This window comes from Hetaerina americana, unplaced genomic scaffold (genome assembly GCF_022747635.1).
Source record: "Hetaerina americana unplaced genomic scaffold, ioHetAmer1.1.p SCAF_10, whole genome shotgun sequence".
NCBI classification, from domain to species: Eukaryota; Metazoa; Arthropoda; class Insecta; order Odonata; family Calopterygidae; genus Hetaerina; species Hetaerina americana.
Window position 1 is genome coordinate 40,348,677 of NW_027286070.1, and position 23,932 is coordinate 40,372,608.

The following is a 23,932-nucleotide window of genomic DNA, read 5'->3' on the forward strand; positions in this document are numbered from 1 at the left end:
TGCATGGTAGTGTAACTTAAATGGAATATCGAAAAAAAGCCAAACAGCCGCAATGCGGTAAAGACCTTTCTTTTAGCGGTGAAGACCATTGCATCGTCGCCTTGTTAGAAACTTCGCGTTGACCAGACGGATGTGGAATTTTTGGGAAATTTTTTCACTGGGGCTATGTCAAGATTTTTTTAACGTTATGATACTGACTGCTTCTACATGCACTGTATTGTTGATAGACCGACTGCCCTTAGTTTGATTATTTTAATTCTGAAGGTTAATATTATGAAAGGAATTGTACAATTCAAGGTAACGTTGAATTTACATGTCCATGTGACATTACGCTTATTTTATATTATTACCTTGAAAATGGCAGACCACTAAACAATAATATTATTAAAATTTATTTTTTTAGTGAGTAACGCAGGTTCTGTGGAAGAAAATGAATCTCCAGAAACCGCCTCGTTCAAATTTTCTCTCCACTGATGATTTTACTTAAACTGTCACTTTTCCTATACATTCACAGCTTTTTGTGACTCAGATTACTATATATTTTGCTGACCGCATGTCTTAAAATTATCATGAAAGCAGTATTATCACTGTACTGTGCGATGAGGTCGCGATCCACGAGCCCACGGCCGGGTTGCGGTTGCGTTTGCTCTCTTTGCGCAATGGGAACCGTACAAAGTGAAGACAGAACTGTGACACACGATATTTTTGTGCTATGATGAACCCTATTTATAGAATTAGTGACCCAGATAACCTCTACGGTGTAATTAAGAAAGTATTACTTTTGCTCTGAATTTATAAACTCTGAAAACATTAGTCTTAGTATCGTGTCCAACATGTTGATTTGAATTTACCAAACTGGACACGGTGAATTTCATGTTTCATTTATAGAAAACATTCGTTTTAACCATAGCATTCAATCGGGAAGTTGGTTTTAGAGTGGAGCTCGTCTGATACAACCTTGGCGTTTGTGGACTCCGCATATCAGTTAAGGGTGGCCAGATCATTTCCCTGTCTCACCTACCTAACCATTACTGGTTTCCTAGGAAGACCCGGTACACGAAAAATCACACGGTTTTGGTGAAGCTGAAATTACCCAGAGGCGTCAACAGGAATCAAACTCGGACCTTCAAGTTAGAAACCCTGGCAGCTCAAGCTACAATACCGCTTACAACTTACACCTACACTGATCTTTTCTACAGGGGTTCGTCCGGAAAATAAGTGTACTGATTTTTTCCCGCCGCTCCAGGCGCGCCTAGCACCGCTCTGACGGGCTGCAATTGGAGGGGGGGGTGTTGGCAAGCGACGCTGAAAAAGGCAGTCGGCTCTGAGCTGTGGTGTAGTGAGGAGCTCTGTTAACGCGAACCCCCACGCTCGACCCACGTCACGGAAAGCGATGCCGAAGTTTTTGGAGCAGCGTTATTCCATCAAATTTGCGGTAAAGCTTGGGAAATCGTCTACCGAAACTGTCGGCATGATTAACCAGGCTTACGGGGAGTCAGCCATGTCCAGAAACATGATCTTTCGGTGGCACAAGATGTTCGTGGAGGGCAGAGAAGAGGTCGACGACGAACCACGGCCTGGACGCCCATCAACGACACTCACCGACGAAAATGTGCGAAAAGTTCGCGATGTACTGAACTCTGATCGTCGTCTTAGTGTTCGGATGATAGCAGAGCAGTGTAATGTGCCAAAAACAATAGTGCACGAGATTATTAGGGAGCAATTACAGATGCGAAAAATTTGTGCAAAGTTGGTGCTGAAAGTGCTTGTCACACCGCGCTTGTCGTGTCGGACTTCTTGGCCAAGCACGGCGTGGTAACGCTGCCGCACCCGCCCTACAGCCCGGACTTGGCACCACCGGACTTCTTTCTGTTCCCGAAGATAAAGAGGAGTTTGAAAGGAACGCGATACGGGACTTTGGACGCCGTCAAAGAGGCCGTGACGACGTGTCTTCGAGAGGTTCCCGATGATGCCTTCGCGGGAGCGTTCCAGGAATGGGAACGCCGCTGGAACAAGTGTATCGACTCACAAGGGTCCTATTTTGAGGAATATTAGCTTAAGATATGTAAAAGTGTAATACATTTTTTTTCCTGAGCTCAGTACACTTATTTTCCGGACGAACCCTGTAATTCTGCATCGACCCTTTTCGAGAACTCGTTCTATTTTTTCATTGTTTAACCATACTTGACATAATTCACATACTCTGCCTTATATTTCTTTTTGGATTTATTTTCCCCGATCAAAGTATAAATTAAGCAAAAAAATTTCAAGCGCCACTTTTTATTTTTAAATTAACCCTCGCCACTCGAACAAAACCTGGATCTGCTTATTCCGAAGGTGGGTAGCTGAACATATGGATGAAATAGTCGCGCTAGCCACTCGTTTGGCAACGGATGTTGGTCAGCGACGGGGTGGTCAGAGGATTAGAACATATGGTTCTCTATCAGCATTACCGTTACCTAATCGGAGCGCGCGTAACCGTATTACTGCCGTTGAACAGTGTTTAGACCCCGAAAAGAACATTATTGCTGACTAATGGGGCACGAGTCTATACAATAGATAATTAGAATTTAGTGCGCGCAATGGTTTGATGCAGCATAATGAACTATTGGATCAGGCTGAAAGCTATCGTACCGGGCTCAAATAGGTGTAATGAATTAGAATTTCCCCTGAATAACCCAATCTCTCTGATTCTTTTGATACCATACATTTCAGCGAAACTGCAGGCAAAAGTAAGAGATGAAATGACCCACCACCCCTGAAAGTGACCATGGGCTAATCACCATGCTCACTTACCTCGATATTGATCTGAGAAACCGACCATCGGGTGTAAGACTACTTTGCTGCTTAACGGTTGGCGGCGTAGATACGCAAGATACGTGCGTCAGCCCCAGTTTTACGTACACGCAGCCCAATGAAAAGGGAACGGTGAAATTCGAAGGATCGCAATGCAGATAACAGTGGGTGACCTGGCCATTTACGCGAATAGCATGCCGCTCATTTGCGTAATAAGATACGCCCTGACCGGTTATGGGTTTTAAAATGATTTATTTATTTATATTTCCAAAATGTTTCGTCCATGGGCAACTATTGGAATCCTCCATTCCATTCTTATACTTTCCTCCATTTTCGCTTCGGTTTGAACCGTTCATGTCAACGAGTGTCGTGTGCATCTCAACATGTTCTCCGTGAGCCCTTCTCGGGAAGAGCATTTGTGTATATGCATGCAGTTCACCAAATTTTTCATCCAGGTGAATCAATCTCTCAGTTATTATTTGGCCTTTGTTTCCTGTATTTCAGAAACCCTCCTTCACAACCAACATTTTTCCGTTTCTACCAATTTAGTGACGAGAAAATGAGTGGAACGATCTTTTTCCAGTCGCAGTCAAAGTTCCAGGATTTGTAAATCTGTTCAAAAGAAACTGGAAATTATGCCTCTGCAAGTGCACTTTGCAAGCAAAGGAAAAATTATTTTGGAGAAAAAAATGGATAAATTTATCGTTCTTCTCCTGTCATCCTTTTCCGGGACAGACCGAATACTGATATGTATTCGGTCTCTGTCCTAAAATTCATTAAACCATTATGATAAATACTACCTCTGTTTAAACAGGCATACTTTTAGAAACTATGCCGGTATTGAACGTTATGTAGGTATTAAATCCGAAATATTGCTAGTGTTTTTCTGAATAAATATATCTCGTTAGTGGTTATTTTGATACCAACGAACGTTCTTAAAAGGTCTTTCGTCATTAGACAACGGAGGAATTGGGGGTCACACTTGGATTAGGCTCCTTCATTGGAAGATGCATTATTAAAGATTCTGATAATAGCATTTCGAGCAAAAGAAACATTCATTCTGATTCGGGTATTGTCATTTCAGTTCCAAATGATTCAATGCCATGTGGGGTATTAAAAATATTCCCGTATTTTGGATTTTGGGATTCAAAGTCGATTGATGCGCTAACGATAGAAGTATAACAGCGATCTTAAAAATTGGTTTCTCAATTGACGTTTAATTGAAATTAGTGACAGCTATCACTGCAATTGGAATATTGACCGGTTTAGCAATAAAAGGCTTAGTTGATACAACGGTGGATATCTTCCTGAACTCAAAAATGGGTCTCGCACGATTGAAACCATGTTTCAAATGATGCTTCGACTTTTCATTTGAAAAAGGAATTCCTTTATGATGATTCGTGTCATTTTAATCTTTCGTAGTGTTAAGAGGTTTTGGAATGTCCGTCATCACATGTTATTTTCAAAAATATGCATATGCGGGGAAATGGTAAGGGTGGCATGGTAACGGATGTTAACAGGAATGAAGTAGGCGGAGATGTGGTCCAATCAGTTAGATTTCAGGATAATTAAGCTCTACTTAGCTAGTATTCCAAGGGGCTACAGTCTGTTCACGTATTACAGGTGAAAATATAAATATGCGAGCAGATAAAATCTTATGTATATATATATATTATATATATATATTATATATATATAATATATATAATATATATAATATATATAATATATAATATATAATATATATATATATATATATATATATAATATATATATATATAATATATAAATTATATATATATGAGTATATTTTAGAAAATAGGAATAGATTGGAGGGACAGGAGGCTAATCCGCAACCTAGATTTGTCTCAGGTTGTGAGGGTGCGAGTGGGGAATGGAGAGCCCGGATGGGCAGTGCTAGGAAGAGGTACTCGTATAAGGCAGGGTCGTCCGCTATCACCGGTGCAGTTCAACGTATACGTGGAAATGACTACAGAGGCATGGGAAGAACTGGGGGTAGGAATGAAAGTCAGAGGGGAATTCGTAAAATCAGCTTTGTTTGCTGATGACCAAGCTTTAGTTTGTCAGTCATCCAAGGGGTTGCAAGCATTGCTGGGTGAATTGGAAATTCAGTGTGACAGATATGGGATGAGAATCAATTTAAATAAAACGAATTTATGCGATTTTCCAGAAAGAAAAAGACTAGGCTACACAGTAGAATAGGAGGGAGAAAAATAGAGCAGGTAGGACAGTTAACGTATCTCGGAAGTGTTTCGGACCAACACGGTCAAAGTAGTAGGGACGTAAGGAGGAGAATTGCAAGAGGCAAAGAGGCTTTCACAAGGAGGAGGAAATTGATGACAGGGATGTTGAGTAAGGATGTTAAGAAAAGGCTCGCCAAGACTTTGATATGGAGCGTAGTTATGTACGACGCGGGAACGCGGTCACTGAAGCTGGATGAGAGGTGAAGATTAGAGGCTTTTGAAATGTAGGTGTGGAGAAGGATGGAGAAGGTGAAATTAATCAAATGGAAAACAAATGAGGAAGTTCTAGGTGGGCGAGGAGAGGGGTATGTTGAGAGAAATCCTTAGGAGGCAGGAAAAATGGATGAAGGACGCATTGATCGGCAGTGGGATGCTGAAAACTGTAATAGAGAATATTAAGCCAACGAGAAAAGGGCAGGAATATAGTAGTTTAAGGACGTTGGATGGGATCATTCCATTATTAGCTAGGGGACGGGATTAGACCAGAGATAGCGTGTCTACCTGTGGAGCCGAAGGTCGCTGGTTCGAGGTAGAAAGTTTTCGTCATAGAAATAAATTTGTTAATGGTTTTTCGGAACTTGGCAACTGCACATTAACAGAAAAACCACAATAATGGTATTTCGGAATGAGAAACGAGAAAAATAGACCCCTGAACCTAGGGTGAAAGGCAGCAGTTTCAGCATCAGGTACTGGTTGTGCAGACCGATTGGGTCGGCCCGGCATCAGCTACCACAACTATGGGCGAGAGTGAAGTTCACGGTATCGGCCGCAATACTGCGATGTGGAAGGAAACGGAAAACCGCCATATTATTCTCTCTAGAATATGCAGCCTTGTCTTGCATTTAAATACAGTAGTACAATGGAAAGATATGTGTGTGTATATATATATATATATATATATATATATATATATACTATGTATATATATATTCACTATATATAAATATACTATGTATAAATATATATATATATACTATATATAAATATATATCATTATAATGATGTATCAACAAATAATTACCGACTTAGGGAGTGATAATGGAGAAAATTTACGTAAAATTATGCTCATTATAATAAATATTTGAGGCACGATATTTCCATTGAACGCTTACTCTTGGCAGTACGCGTAATTGCACTGGAGCGATCAAAATAATGAAATTTCTTTCAAATCTCGTTTGAAGTAATCTGGCTTTGAGGTAATCGGGATATTCCTAGTTAATCAGAAGTAGATATCTTATCTCCCTATGGGTTTAGAGACATATTTTCCGCAATCCTATTTCCCAGGAATAACTTTAACCCCATTTGTAGCGCATTTTAATGTCTATCTCTTGATGAATCCAAAGAAATATTCAGTGACTGAAAATAATTTTTCCAAGCATTGAAATCGAGAAGCTAAATTAGTCAAGAGAACTCAATATTGTTTCCACAGAGAATATAATGAGTCGATACAGCTCATTGGGTTGCCTTTACTCCTGTTCGAGTGTTGATAGTACAATAACTGGTTCAGGAGTCTTAAATATGATATTTGAGATTACTCCGATACACAAAAATATTCCCTTTTTTCTTCAAACTTATCCTGCTGATTACAAACTAACGAATCTCTTAAGAAGGAAGTTGCTTGCTTAAGGTCGCAATCATTAGCAATTCTTCTCTACTTTAAGGCATTAGGGAAATTGCTTTTGATGACATGGGCTTTTAAATGTTACGTCCTTTTCCTTAAAACTTTTCCAAGTCCATTGCACGCGGCGTGGAGGATGGACGTACGTTGATTTCGATTGCGAAGATAAAAAATGTTTCTGCTTTGATTTGTGTAAACACCACGTGCTTGAGATATTCCTTGTTGTTTAAGTGCGCGCCTTGATGATTCTGACCTCGCCGTTGACACATCTGTTTCACGACGAAATACGAAAAGTGCTGGCTCTCCTGCACTGTCTGTCTCATTCTGTCGCGTGGATTGAAAAGAGGACTCCTCTACCGTTCTCATTTTTATGACAGAGGTTAATAGAGTACGCGTAACTTTACGCACCTGTTTCCGCGGCAAAACACATTTAGAAAATGAAAGTTATCGAGAAAAAACGTCACAGTGAACTTGCACATTAAATGGTAATATTCAAAGCGTTTTTGAGGGATTGCTAGTTCCTTGAGGATTATTTAATTTACATCGTAGCGTCAAAGCAAGAAGGGAGAGCTAAGAAAAAAATTTCAGGTAGGTTTTTAATAATGCATTGGCAGGCTTTTTTCTTGGCTCTTAAATAATGATTTACGACCGTATGAACTACAAATTTGCCCTTTTGAAAATATGTAATTCTTTTATTAAATACTTGTTAATGTTGTAAATGATAATTGATTTGGTGATTCCCCTCTGAATTTGTTTCAATTGAATGAACTATTATGAGCAAACAGCAATTATTTGAAGCCTTCAAACGAGGTGCGTTGTTCATGTTAAAAGACGAGCAGAGAAGCATAAAGGAGTCATTTTCACTTATAGTAATTTAAGCTGATTCAGTTATTTTATTCCTAAAATTAGTAAAATTTCCCAATTCACTCTAGATCAGTTGCAATTGGAATGGGAAACGGATCTAATACTGAATGGTTAAATTAATATAGAAAATAATAATTCCCAATTTAATATCGTTTTATAAACTAAAGTGGCAAATATTAAAGATAGAGATTAATTCAATGTACTGACTGAGAATTTGCTGTGTATTAATATAATATATGATCTTTCTTCTTCAATGGTAACAAAGTAAAAAGGATTCCAATTGCATGGTAAAAAGCGACCCAATTAGTAGCTACTGTGTGTTTCGTTCTTCTGTTGGTCTGCCTTCCTGTAGCTGATCTTAAGGTTACCATGGGACATCTCTGGACTCTACCAGAGAAAACAATAGCCTAGTATTGATAATAGTACTAAAACTTCTTAGGAAACCCCTGGTGAATGGGATAAGAAGCTGGAACTCTCCTAATCCTACCCCCAGCCCGTCAATTTCACCCGGTGTTGTGGCAATAAAAGCGAAATAAGTCTATTCACTTTCATCTTACTAAATTTAGAATGGATAATTGTGATTCGTTTTCCAATTATTTTATCAGTATTAATGCTAACTACGAGTAAAAAATATTTTATTCAGCTGAATAAAATATTCAGCAAAAATATTTTATTACAATCATAGTAATCAACAAGGAAGTTGAGTTGATGGGTGAATGAAAGTAGAGCTAACCTGGAGTGAGCAAGACCTATGAAATGTGAAATTCAATCACCATATTGGGGAGGCCAGTTCTTGTCTCTGTGCCACCAATGATTTCCCATTGAGTTTTAGTGCTCGAGTAAAAGCAGAGCTTGGATGAAGCTGATGGTGTCCAACCGCCAGGAATTGAGCACAACCGCTCTAATCACACCAAATTATTCAGAATATATGTTCAACTGGAAGGAAATACTAACGATAACAGCAGGTGTCTGCCTTTGTGGAGGGCTACATATCTAAACAAATGTATGCCTACGAACATTAATATATTGCTTTTATGCTTTTTAGGTAAACCTTAACAATAATACATTTTCTTATTCCACTTCCAGTTATATATTTATGTAATAATATTTTGGGACCATCGACCCTCAATATTCAAAATACTCGATCTAATCCACCGATTACGAGGAAAAGCAAGATGCCGTGTTAGTTTTAAGATCATCAAGTCATGGAAATGGCTGATTCAGTAAAATGTACATTGCCCGATTCAAAGAAACTGTTTGATATTTAGGACTTTAAAGAATGAACTTCTGATGGGTATACCAAGTATTCATACTATATGTTGTTTTACTCTCATTTATTTCCTGCCGCTCCGTATGTCCGAGGGTCATTTGGTATTTTACTCTCAAACGCAGTTCCTTGGAAATTGATCGGCATGCCTCGTCAATTGAGTAACCATTTAACTAAGGCCATTGCTCATCGAAGCTGCAGAAGTACGTCACATTATCGTTTTGACTGGCATATCGTGACGTCTCTCCAACACTGGTGATAGGGAGTAAACTGCAATTCCTCGCGGTTGATAAATACTAGTATCCTTTCTTTTTCTCACAACCCGGTTTTATTACGCTACTTCTCCTTGAGGAATTTCCTACTGCTCAAGAAGAATAAACTTCAAAAATTCAAATATAGTGTTCACGAATCAGTGTTCAATTTACCACAACTTTCAACAGTTATGACACCATTAAGTACAAAAACAATTTTCTTATGATTTAAAAAACAATAATTTAGGTTAACGCCATTGGGGGGAGTTGCAGTGTTTCATTCCATTAAGCTATTCGCCTTCAAAAATTAATGTCGGAAGACGTAAGTATCTTTCTTTAAACAAAAGATGGATCGCTTGACGATCGATTTTAAAGAGATTTGAGCGTGGACTGCTAGTGAACACTTTCATTTTACTTAATTCCTATTGCCTTCTAAGATCTCAAGATAAATTTAAAATAAGTTTAAGCTTGCGTCGAGTCCTTAGTCTTCGGGGCTGTCTTCCATGATGCGGGAATTGCGTGACGCTTTGCGCCCTTTCACAAAAGAGTTTTTCTCAAAACGGGCAGACCTTCTTCCATATTTTATCAGGAATCTTCATAAAAGATTCATTTTATATTTCAAACAAAATATTTAAGATGTAGATTGAAAAAATTTTTTTAAACTTGAAGAATGAAAACATATCCGATTCTAAATAAAATGCGACATTACAGAAGATGTAGTTAGTTCTTAGAGGTAATTATTCTTGAGGCAGTATTAACCTCAATTTACTAGCAAATATGCGTGCCCAAAACCAAGAAAAATAAAACGAAAAGTTTATGCAAGAATGCACAAAAATACAAGACCAAAAAAGTTTCTAGCAAAAACTTTTACAAATCTTAAATAAATCATTTTCAAATTTGTGCTCCCTTTTTAATAGAAAGCTTCACAATTTTCTTCAACGCTCTGCTTTGTATGGGACGAAATTCGCGGTGAAGGATCGAGATAGAGGGCCGATAAAAAGAGTATCCCTTTGCATGAATACTCGTTTGGTGGTCTACTTGCTCGGGACTACTCATTTTCAGCTACTCTCTAACTCGTCCAATGGCTGAGAAGGGCGGTGCGTCTGTTGTAGGAACTCGAGTAATTCAACTCGTACCGATCCCGGCAGGCAAGGTCTCCCAAGGTGAATGTCACGGCGCTCCGCCTTGGCAGCTGGCAGGATAAGTGAGTGCGGCCCCGGATTCCGCTCGTGTTGCTTCGAACCCGCACACACGCGAAAGGGGAGCGCGTGTTGGGAGTGGAGAGGGGAAGAGAGTAGGGGCAAGTTGGATGGATGAGGCGCAAGGTGTATGCGACCTTTCCAGCTAGGGCACTCGGCCGATGTAAACATCCGCATGCAAACGCTGCATTGTCACCGTGACAACGGCCGAAGCACGCATGCGCGAAACTCTACAAAGCGCTCGCGGGAGGCGGAAAACCCATTCGTTCAATTGAGCGAAGAATTTCTTCTTCCCCAAGGCTTTCGCCGTTGTCCAACAATCATCGCCGTAGACGGAGTGAGTCTGTTGAAGGGGCCACGACCAAGTGAGGAGTCCATGCGATGGATGACGCCTGCGCGGGTAAATGACAGGGGTGGTTAATTGTCGGGGGATGGAAATCGGTTGACAGGCAAGCGTGCGTCGCTCGCTCTCTGAATTTCTTTGGCAGTAGGGAGAAGGTCAAGGTCTCATTGTTGACATTCGCTCGTGTACTCGCTTTACGCTTTCTCTGTTTAATGGAATGCTTCATGCTTGATCTCCGTCATTGCGTTCACTCTCAATGCACCATAGTGATGGAGTGTTCGGTAAAAAGCGCAAATGAAACGGTGTTGATGCCTAGCAATTGGACCACACCGCCACCAATAGATAATGGTTATTTTCTTTTGTTTTTATCCTTGCTCGCTTTGAAGAATTGCTCAATTAAGAGTGCGGTGGATATAACTGTTAAAGGCAAGAACTCTGGAGGAAGATGGAGGATGACTTAAGAGGGACAAAATAATGGAAAACGTCGGTGCATGAATTGCTAACGAATTAAGAGATTAGCAGATGTCAGGATAGCGTGGAGAGCTGTTTCAAACCATTCTTCGAATTGATAACCCATGTTGATGACGAACATGAAAATGATACTTTCAATGACATCGGGACTGGCACTAACCAACCCTAGAAATGTTGATGGTGTTTGGGCATTCCTAGCCTACTAGGGGTGCCCGAAGTGGTCGATATCAATCCCCAGGGGTCCATATGGCATTGAGAGCGGTCAATTAGGGTTCGGAGGGTCAATAAAAAAATAATTAAAAATCACTCTTGTAGCAATATTTAATTATTGCTACAAGAGTGATTTTTAATTATTTTTTATTGACCCTCCGAACCCTAATATTTATATATATATATATATATATATATATATATATATATATATTATATATATATTATATATATATATATTATATATATATTATATATATATATTATATATATATATATATATATATATATATATATATATATATATATATATATATATATATTATATATATATATATATTATATATATATATATATTATATATATTATATATATATATATATATATATATATATATATATATATATATATATATATATATATATATATATATATATATATATATATACAGTACTCTAATTAAGATTAGATCGCCACTAAACTCCTTTTACTTCATCGTAAAATACGACATAAAAAATAATATTTGAACTTTATACAAAATAAACAATTTATAACTTTTCATTTAATCTTTTTCATCTCAAATCACGAAAGAAAAAGTTTTTTTCTTAATTATAATTACGTCATTATTAAGTAAAGGGAATTGATAAAAAGATGAGAATTCATGAAGAGCTTGACGGACAAAAAAGGGGACCCCAAAAGGTTACGGAATCATTTCTATTTTCATTTGCTTGTCACCCAAACGAGTTCAGGGAGTCTGTTGCATGACTTTAAGATCAATAGGTATGGATGAAATGGCATTAATTGATGCCACAATTACAAATGCACACTTGTATACTGTACACGCTGATCCGATAAGCAAGCCAATGTTCAAGAAGTAAGAAATTTCCCAACAAAGCTATCTTTTCAATTGAAGCAAATTCTTAAATCAACGATTTCTGCCCAGGATACAATGCTCTTCTGTCAGGCCTCAAGTTGTACAAATCCGCCAAGGAGAATTGAAACTCGATGCAAAATAGCCCTACCATCGTAGAAATTTTGAAATATAGCCGTGGCTTTTAAAAATGTTCAATATGAATATTTTATTAGGTAGTAAAGGTGCATGAATCATTCCGTTATATAGTTCAGAAGCACCAAACACAAAAAGGGGGGCTAATGTTGGAAGATTTCATACTTGTGGTCGTGGAAGAAAAATTAGATAATTAGGTATTTTGATAGTTTTTAGGCTGGGTAATGAGTGAAAAGTAGGTACGTACTTCAAATGAAGAACGCAATACATTTTTTCACTCTTCTTAATTTTGGTACTACTAGTTTCAACGCTTAGGTGTCATCATCAGATACAAATTACTCAAGTTGCTGTCCATTTATATGCCATTCTTGTGGGGGATTTACATTTATTTATATACATTTATACACCATTCCACCACAAGAATGGTATAAACATGGACTACGACTTGAGTAATTTGTACCTAATGACGACGCCTAAGTATTTATATTAGTAATGCCACAATAAAGAACAGTGGAAAAATACATTGTATACTTCATTTAATGAACATGAACTTCCACAAAGTTGAGCTAGAAACCATCGAATATATAGTATAGATAGGCATGTATTATTAGATTCGGATACTAAGAGAGATATCCGAAAATTTTGCAAATAAAATAGTTGGATAGATCATGTAGTACTATGTGGCTGCGTGTATCATGGATAGATAATATGAATAGGCTCTATAATAATAGAAAATGCTGTCCGAAAAAAATTAGCATGGAAGAAGGTAACTTGCCCGGGAAGCGATGTGAAGGAGGAAAAATTATTCAGATGAAATATAAGTTGGATTTGAAAGAATAATACGGCCTTCTGATGGAGTCAAGTATTGATAGGAGGGAATTGAGAAGTGTGTCGGAAAAAATAGAATGGAAAGAACACTAATAGTAATGATAGTGGTCAATATAGTGTCTATTTAGTCGACAGGTGAGGTCTATCGAGCCAATGAGGGTAGGAGGGTGATTTGATGATTAGTAGAATTTTTATGGATGCAGGGTAGAGAAAGCAATGTTGACTTGCTAACTCACGGCCAAGTATGACTAGGTTTACTTACGGGTACTCAACGGGTATAGTACTATACATTTCTACTTAGTTTTATCCATACTGTTATCACGAGGTCGCAATGCCAATGCGAAACCGGCCACTGTGGCTAGTGTGGAAACCCATGGCACAAAATTCATTTGTGCTAGCAAACATTCACACAATGCCTGCACTGGTATATTATTATTTCTACTTGGTGAAAAAAAAAATTCAATTAATGATAATAAAAATAAATTTCAGCTTTTTAAACCCAGATAATCTTATATATGCTCGAAATAATTATGGACGATGATATTTTGTCATTTTTTTTAGATGCTAGTACACTGATTTTAAGGCTAATTAAATAGTGTTCAAATATTCACACGATTCCTAATTATTCTTCCGATTTCATAACCTAGTTGTTTCTTGGATATTTGAAGAAGTCCTATTCATGAATAAACAATGATTCACCAGAACATTCTAATTCCTGTTCATTCCAACAGCATTCAGGTAATAAAAACCAAGTGAGTCCTGATGGCGATTCTCTCTTCATCGCTAAATTCTCAATTCCCTTCCCCATCTATCCATTCGTTTACCGTGTGTCGATCCGTGCAATAACTCCCCTCATCCTCCCGCTTCGGGATCGGTCGGCTTCGTCGTTTAAGGGGTGGATCGCAGTGGTCGTGTGCCGTAGGGTAGGCATTGCTTCGGAGGGGAACGGGAGAGGGTTTGTTCAGAGTAGCACATGTACGGAGGTAAAGAAAGGAGGCCCTTCTCTCTCCTCGGGCTAATTCAGCGCGAGTGTTTCTTTCTTCTCCAGACTCCTATCCCCCGGGCCCCCATCCCCCATCTCGCGCAAATGCGATCGCTGGTATTCCCTCTCGCCATCCAGCGAGAGGGGTTGGGAGGGTGGATGCCTCCGCCATATCGCTCGCTTAGTACTCATTGCATTCTACCCTGCCTCAACCTTCACTCCCCAGTCCACCATTGATGGCTCACCATCCGCGTTTCCAACCCAACGGGGGTCCCTTCCAGCCCTCCTTGCCTTCATCATCCTTCCCTCGTCACTCTGGAAAATGTCAAACCATTTGGCCTCCCATTTCCTCCATCTTCTATAAAATAAGCTGTCTTGCCTGCCGGGTAACTCGAACGCATTGCCTCCTGGACCTATCATAAGCATTTATTCTTGTCGTATACGAAAAAGAATACTCGTTCCACATCTATGACATCCATAAAGGTGCCGTTCCATTGTGTCATTACATGTTCATCTGGTCTCGTGCATTTTTGTCTTAACTTTGAGAAAGGCCGTTCTGGAGGAGCTCATTGTGTGCTCATATACACCGAATGTTGAATTTTCGTTGGTATCAGACGTCATTGTTACACTTATGGGCTAAGCACTACATTCTTTTAGCCCCCTCTTTTCCGCTCAGTTGTTAATAAATTAATACCTTTACATACTCTGCTTTTCATCCATTTAATCTTATTTTCTAATCTGTTCTATCATACTTTCAGGTATGCCATTAATGTATGACGAAAGAGATCACTCTTCTCTTTGGTATTGCCGTTTAATCCTTTTCCCTTCATCCATAAAAATAGGGTTTGGAGATAAACCAATATTGGACTTTCAAGTATATTATTCCTCTCTATTTTCGTTTATAAATGTCTTCGTATTCCCATAAATCACCTGTAACCATGTTTGAAATGACCCCTTTATCCCTATACATCAAAACGTCTTAATTAATTTCTCTCCTATCAAGTCTACTTTTAGCATGATTCTTCAGCAACGATGAACGACTGACTCTTATTTATAATTTCTTTTTTGGCTAAAAAATACATAGATACAGTTTAGATGGTGAAGATGGGGTTGGACATGTCTATATTTTTTCAGAACTTCTATACTTAATCACTCTCACATGATGCAGCAGTAAAATGTTTTTTAAGAATGAACCTTTTGCATAGTATTTTGTATTTCCACACCCCGTTTATTATAGTTTGAACTTTAGCCTTTGAAGCATTATTATCTAAATTTGCATTTGAAAGTTGAGAATTTTGTTGTCATTAATCATGCAGTTCTCGAAAATGAGAATTCTTTTTATCTGAATCTCCAAGGAAGAAAATGAAAAAATGCAATTTATGAAAAAATATTTAATTTTTTGAGAACTCTTGAATTCAACCAAATTGAAGAAATGTTGTGTAAATTTGTGGACTGGAGGTCTGTGCGATTAATTTGAGTTGGGCAGGATATGAGGGAGTTGATGAAGGGTGTAGAGAGAAGCCTAGGTCTACTCGCAACGAAAGACAAGGAGTAAATAAACTAACATTTTGACTGATTTAAAGTATAGAAAGCGTTGCTCTTGTACTCTTCAGTCGTCGCCCAAGAAGGGATTCAACTAGTGCCTGCCATCATATTGAAAAAAATTCAAATTCGCCAGTGTTTTAAGTTAGTGCTACTATAAAAGATCGATCCCCGGGAATTATTATTCTACCGTATGCATTTCTTGTAAAATAATTAAGCAAAGAAATCTAAACTCTTGCATAGCTAGCACATTTTATCCTCAGATGGACGCTCATTGCCATATTTCATTTGGATAGCGGAGATAATAAAAATATATCCACTCAGTATCTTATCTCCAGCGTTTGGAAATGGATGCTGTTCTGCTTCGAGGATAGGTGAGTTTGACACAAAAACTTTCACTTAAACAAAATAATATTCCGATGCATGTTATTCTAATCATTTGCAAACAGATGGCAACATGCGGGTCTTAATTTGACCAAAATTATACAGACTCCAGAGTTTCGTATCAGAAAGGATCGTTTTATCCCTTCTTTTTTTATCCTATAAGTTTTTATCTCATCGATTTGGATCTCTTCACTGAATCTCCTGATTACTTACTGTTCGGGGAGACAGCATTTTTTATCACAAAGATATTCCTTCTTAATTGCACCCATGCATTTGCATGAATAGTTTATAATGTTATGCTATTTGGAATGGTATTGAGAAACCTAGAATATTTATAAAAACCTTGGGTATCGTGAACAAATATTGTATCAAGTGAGGTGATCTCACTTTAGACGATGGATGGCAATTGGTTTTTGAGTGCACCTTACGTTAAATATCATCCAAATTAATCCTAATTATTCAAGATTACGATCCATCGTCGGTCAGAGAAATAAAACAATATGGATATCTTAAGGCATATTGTCGATGCAAGTGGATTAATTTAAAACTCATGAGAAGTATAAACCAACATAAAATATTGTTCGGGGTCTAGGAGTTCCTGTGTTTCCTCAGAGGGACTTGTGTGAGCAGATAACCAACTCCGTAGAGTGAAGCGAAAAGCAGTTTCTGGGGAAAAATTAAGGATGTTTACTTCACCGATCGGGATAGATCCGGACAGCGCAAACAACGGTTTCGTCCCGTCCTATTTCCGGATGTGACGTCCATTGCGGCGTTCGCAACAGAATAAGCTCCTCAATTCTTAGGCTCCTTGTTCCCAAAGAACCTCTTTCCACTTCATTGTACAATATGGCCTGGAAATTTTCAAGGATTGTTACACTGAGGTCAGAATTATATATCGAGTTGTTATTTCGCGGAAACTATTTTTTCAAATATGGGTACCGGAAAAATTCCTCAAAAGCATACAAGATTTGTACTTTTCCTTCTAAGTAGTATTGATAGAATTGAGCTCTTACGACTGGTAGTATTGAATAAATGAAAAACTCCAATAGCCGTAAACAGTTTACCTTTCTAAACAAAGTACAAATGAGATTAGTTGATTAACGCCACAAGTCAAGGATGGGTTAAAATGGGATTGGGATGGGTCACCTTCAGTACGCTGAAGAGGGCTACTTTGTGGCCGAAATACGCGTATTCGTATTCACCTATCTTATCCCTTTCCTTTTTACCTTTTAACTCATCCTTGACTTGTGGCGATAGCTAACTAATCTTATTTGTACTTTGTTTAGCAAGGTAAACTGTTTACGGCTATTGGAGTTTTTCATTTATTCAATTTCCTTCTAAGTTTAAATGGATCATTGCATTCCGTCACTCTGATCACAACGTGGCACATTTGAATCACCCGCACATATTGCGGAATTGGGAATTCATCATAACATTTGAAGGGCTATAAAATATTGGTGATTGGACGAGGACTGTTTCCATTCCCAATCCGTCCTGGATTACATGAAAAAGAATATCAATATATTAAGGAAGATATTATAAGGCCCTTATTAATAATATCGGCCAATCTTCTAATGCTTAATATTTTTCTATTCTACTGGAGAGTTTCATGCTAATCGTAGAATGTAAATCCCAACCATATCTTCAAAAAAGATTTTAAATAATACTCTCTAGCCTTAACTGTCACAAATGGCTAGCTGAAAAAAATAATCAATGGGATATTAAATAAATCCTAGGCACCTCATGTCACCAACTGTCATATGTTCTTAACATAATGATCCATTCTTGGAATTTTTATTATTGAGGATGAGATCAAGACGTTATCCTCTCGAACTCCACCCTCACCCACGCACATCTTTAAGACTTCCATCCAGAAAACACCACCACCCTCTCAATTTCCCTCGCCCATCCGCATCCTGGTTACCATTGCACCACCCAGGTCACCACATCCATATCTTACGCCTCCCACCCCTCACTTCTCCCCTTAAGTAGTACCACCGATTGCATTTCTACATCTCACCCCCCCCCCCACACACACACTCCAGCCACGCTCTGAAACATAGCGCTCCCCACTACTCCCCTTTCTACCCCCCCCCCCATCTCATACCCTCCCCTACCCTTCACCCAATTCCGCTCGCTCATCCCCACCTCACCCCTCCTTCGCTCGCTAAGCACAACCCTCTCCCTTACCCCGTTTGCCCACTCCCTTTCGGGTACCCTCCCACCTCTCCCCCTTTCAAACACCACTTAAAGCTCCCAAACCCTTCGCCTAAGCCCACTCCTCGACCGCACGATTCCCATGAGGGCCCTCAGACTTCCGGGACCCTTGACGTCACGGAGCGCAGGGACCACTTGCCCTTTGCTCGATTTCTCAGGCCCAGGAATTGAACAGATTGGCTTTCTTCGATCACCAGTCAATCATTCCTCTCAGAAAAATTATTATTTTTTTAAAACCCCACCTGTCACTCTATCAAAATTCATACATCTCCCCAACATTTCCATGAAAGTTCCACTGCACGTATTTCACGTTTTCATTGCAAACGTTTTTTAACTTCAGCTCATTGCTCAAAATTGAATATGCTATCTTAACGTTGGAGAGCTTACTTAGTAATATTGGTACTGAAAGAATAGTTTCATTGCTATAATTTGTATTCTATCGGTTAAGTCAGGTTTCTAACTTTTGGCTGACTATAGAACGGTGCAGAGATGCATCTTGTTTCTCCATACAAAACACAACCTGATATCCGACAATACGATAAACCCCTCTTCAATTCCGCATTCTTCCCCCCTTTAAATCCGCCGAAGACACCCATCCTATTCCTATCCCTTCCTCGTTTGCCTAACGTTCTTCCCTCTATTTTAGTCTTCAACCACCCTTTCTGCCCACTTATCCTTTTCCATTCTGATCCATACTCACTTATCTTAACCACGTTTCTAAAGCTTCAAATCTATGTCTACATATTTACTTCAACCACCATGTTTCTGCGCCATGTAAATCTATAGAGTTTAATATCGGAAATAAATATAGAAAAATCCACATAATGATAAGATATATGCCGTTGATTTCTTGGACATCACGTTACAAATATTAAATTATTGATTCACTTAAAAAATATATAAAGGTATTTATGTATTTCCCAACCATTACTTACCAGTTATTAAATCACTATGAGGCATCTGACGCCATTAGCTAGTTTTTCGGAGTCACGAATAACTTTTAACTCAGAGTAATATCAATATTATTTCATATTTTTTGTTATAACTAATTTATTTTTATTCATGACAAATTTCATATCATTTTTAATTCATTAATAAATACTTGTTAATCTATGCTCATTGTACATATTCCACCTTGGATTGTGTCTCCAACATGTATTGGTTTTCTTTGAAGTTGTAATGGACGGAAATAATCTAGATTGACTCAATGTGTTCTTCATAGTTCACTTAGAATAGTATTTATTTCACATAGGTTGAAGTTAATGAAATGCTCAAACTTTCTTCAGCCCCTTCAAGTGACAGAGTATAAAAATTTGGCAATATAAGTAATTCGGGGCTCATGTAGGTGGGTAGGGAAATGGGTGGAACAGGGCGAGGGTGTAGAAGGGCAGATGGCACTTGAAATATTGTTCATTCCCAAACATTGAGATGCTTAGTGAATGAGCCTTATAAAAAGGAAAGGATACATCGTCCAATCCATATTACCAATTATGTTAGAATTTATTTATTTTAGAATTGCGTTGCAATTAGGCGATTTTCCTGGTGGAAACAGTCAAGTGTGGTCAAAGATAACTCTTACAACGAAAATACATACACGCACTAGAAAAACAGATAAGGGACAAAATATTCTTACATAAAATGACACGTCCACATTACCTACAAAATGCCGTCCACATCACATATAAACAATATTTTAAAAACTACAATGAAGTTTATTACCCTGTGGTTGCTTTACATTTATACTTTAAACTTCTAAAATTGGATGGAAAGGGCTCAAACAAACCTCTTGGCAGCTGGTTCAAATCGATAATAGTTCTATGTAAAAAAGAGTATTTTTTCTTATTTGTTTTTGCATCCTTATTTTTATTTTGCCATTACCTTATATGCTTTTTCTTTTGTGGCTACGCTACTTCTTTTTAAATTTCTCATTACCCAATGCAATACTTTAAATGCCTTCCGTGTCACATTATCTACTTGGACCACCCACCCAAGATCCCTAGTTAATTAAATGCCTAAATATTTGCATTGAATGACAATTACAATTAAGACGCAATGAACTTTATGGAAGACTACCTTTCTGGTCCATAGAATATGTTTTCCGCGATCGATTTCGTTCCAGTGTAACAATCTGACCGATTTTTACTATTTTTCTCTAGTTATGAACATGAGTGGAGGAGGATTAACACACTCAAGGGGGGGGGGGTGAGGATAGAGATTTATAAAGAGAGGAAGGTTAGGGAGGTGGGTTCACGGAATCCGGCGGGTGGTTGAGTTCCCATTCAAAATAAGCAAACAAATTTTTAAATAACTGTCAAAATTCGATACGCTGGATCGAAACAATTTGCTAACTTTATGCGTCAAGACAAATAATGAGTATACATGTCGCAGAGGACATAATCTATAGAATAGCAAGGTCGCCTTGAAAATACATTTCAAGGTAATCTTTTCAGGTCATCGTCCTCTACGCTTCCTACTTGAGCCTGAACAATTTCAACTCCAAAAACTTCTACGTCCACGACCACTATGTCCTCATTTTTTCTGCGAAGCAAAGCCTCAGTGATGATTATAGGGAATAGGCATTCGTAGAATGGAATAGCGTCCGTTGTTGTCGCACTTCTACTTATGAAACTGAGATACTTCCTGAGTCCAAGGTCAAGAATCTTGAAATTTGGCAGCATGGACTCTTATTTACTTGAGACATGCATCTCGACAAATTCTCTGATAGGAGTACTCACAAAGCTCATTTCCGGAATATTCGGAACGGAATAAGTCGTTCCGTGCCCAAAAGATTTCAGATTACACGGGGAAACAATTTTTACGAGTTAATTCTCACTAGTCTTCCTTACACATTCCTATATTAATCATACCTAATTGATTAACGTTTATTTAAAAATTAAACCTTGAAAATTTTCATTTAAAATTATTTATTATTTGTATACATATTTGTATATGGATTATTTGTGTACATAGTACCAATACTATGATTGGAGAGGACTGTGGGCAACCAGAACACATCCAAATGTATGTGCGCACAGGAACTGCTGTTTGTTCTCTTTCTTTTGGTAGGAACGGTGAATATAAATTCTTTTTCTAAAAGAAGCTAAATAATAGTAATTGTATATGTCACTATCCTAGTGAAAAATATGTGTTTGAAAAGTAACGCATATCGCTAAGAACACAAAAAATTGGGACATTGTGACATACAAGTCTATAATAATAGACTTTGAGCCTATTACTCGTGTGTTCACAGGAAAACAAGGTCATTGACCAGATAACACCTTATCAGAAATGGAAATCTCTGCTGTGACAAAGAGAGGTGGTATATCTAGACACCAATTTCATAATTTGTCCAAGGGAGATTGAAACTACTGTTAGTGGCCCTGTGAATCCTCATATTATACAGATATAGTTATTTTAAAAGCCAACACTCCTTAGTTATTTTGATCACTAAATATGCTATGCGTATTATATTCTGTTCGAAACTATTGCTGCCGATTTGATCTGTATACTTTCATTGAAGGTGATGATTTAGTTTCAACAGTTAATTGAATAATAAATAAAAACATGAATGAACTCAATATTGTAACCATAAGTCGCCGATGCTACGTATTCATATTTGTAGACTAGGCCAGTGGAATATTATCGACAGATGATATTTTCGTGTACTATATCCAATTTTAGCAAAGTATCTCAGTAGTTTTTCTATAATAGATAATCGATTACTTTCGGAGCCGTCTTCACTAATGGATTATGATCGTCTCTTGATTGTTTTCAATCCCTCTCTAATTCCGCTTTCATCTACAGCGGTGACTTTTCGCACACAATGTAGTTTGTTTCCATAATTGCCTCTTTAGTCACATTTATATATCAAATAAACGGGAAAATAAATTGAATCATGAGCTAATGCAGACGCATTTGAGAATTTAAGATTGGAAATACTTTTGGGAACTAATGACTTTAAGGCAGTGGTAACTTACTGTACATCCCCTCCCCTCCCAAGGAAGATGTGGAGACGTAAAACATTGTTTGATTCGAGAGAGTATTTGCTCTGCCGAAATATTTTAATCATCAGGTTGTAAAAGAGGGTATCATGTTCGTATATTTTGGTTTTAGGATCCATTGAACAATATTTTGAGCTAACAATTTTGCTCGTTATTTGGTAGAAACCTAATCACTTTTTACCTCAATACTCAGATTATGTAATATCGTATTCCCTTAAAATATGCCTTTTTTGCCTCACTCGAGAAATTTATCTGGAGGTTTTTTTATTAGACCGCTGAATCCCAAAACTTGAGCGAATGACTCAAACCGAACATTTTCCGAAAGTGGTCAACAGATCGGTGAGGACCCTATTCAATATGGATAATTATTTTGACCGCGAGATCACTGAATGCTAATCCATATTCCAAAATGGGAACGTGTAGATGGCATCACATATTACGACTTCTATAGCTCGTACTTTGGAATTTCTGTTTGAATCGACCCCCTCAGTTACTAGCTTACGTTCGTTCAGAGTGAAGTATGTAGCGAGGTAGGATTCCTGTATTAACTGCTACGTGTTGATGTATGTACATATATATGAACTGATATATGTACATATATTTGTAGTACTCCATTCATTGAAAACGTTTCCCTGCCAATGGTACTCCTCGTCTTCCATAAGGACCATATTTTCGAGAATGTGTTACTTGTTACTTACAGCTATCGCCGATCTCATCAACGAAATTTCGAAATTAAGTGGACAATGGATATGTTTGAAATTAGTTGTCCTCCTTCAAGAGAGGAAAGTGTGCCAATTTATTTTTTTGTTTCGTGAACGTTGCCACGATTTATTTTTTGCGTAACAATACTATATTTTATGGATCTCCATAGTTACGACGAGATCGTGAACGGCAAGTTCTCGAGCGAGTATTCTGTCAGTTCTGTGAATTACACCTACTTTTCTTCATCCTTATAACTTTCGCGAAGATAATTGCACCTATCACAATGTGGTCTTTACCATGTGTTATTAGTTACATAAAAATGAATTCCAATGATAGAAGTGCATATAGGGTAAAATCATATCCCAAAACGACACGGATTTTAGACCACATGCATCAAGTAATAAGCCTAGAGTAAATTTCATTACGCGAATTAGTTTCCATTTTTTCAACAAAATAGAACTCTTAAATAAATGGCAGTATACTTTTGCGTAGAGATTGATCTGAATCAGAAGCAATAATGAGCAATCTCAGACCCATTTGAACGGTATATATTCGTCGGGAAGAACGTGGGAATGCATTTGAGAGAATTTTTGTTCGTGGCGATTTGGACCTCATTGATTCAGACGAAAATATCAACGAGTATCTTTTGATTTTATTTCAAAGAGAGCCATCTGAATTTGATTCTAAACAATGGCTTTTTGAAATGTATGGCTTTAGGGCATTTTTAGTTTTACTAAGAGTGGTTTTGAAGAGTAGCGTCAAGTCCCTGAGTTCATCAAATATCTTGATCGGTGGACTACTCTCTACTAAAGCCAACTGAAAGTAAAGCACATTTTCATCGTGCATTATATTTTTTTAATGCTAGCCGGAAGAAACATTAACAATTTTTTCTTGGAATATGGAAAATAAAGGAGAATTCACTGCCGGAAAATATTTTAAGTATTTTGTTGGGTTACTGGGGAGGAATATAAAAGTTATTTGGAATAA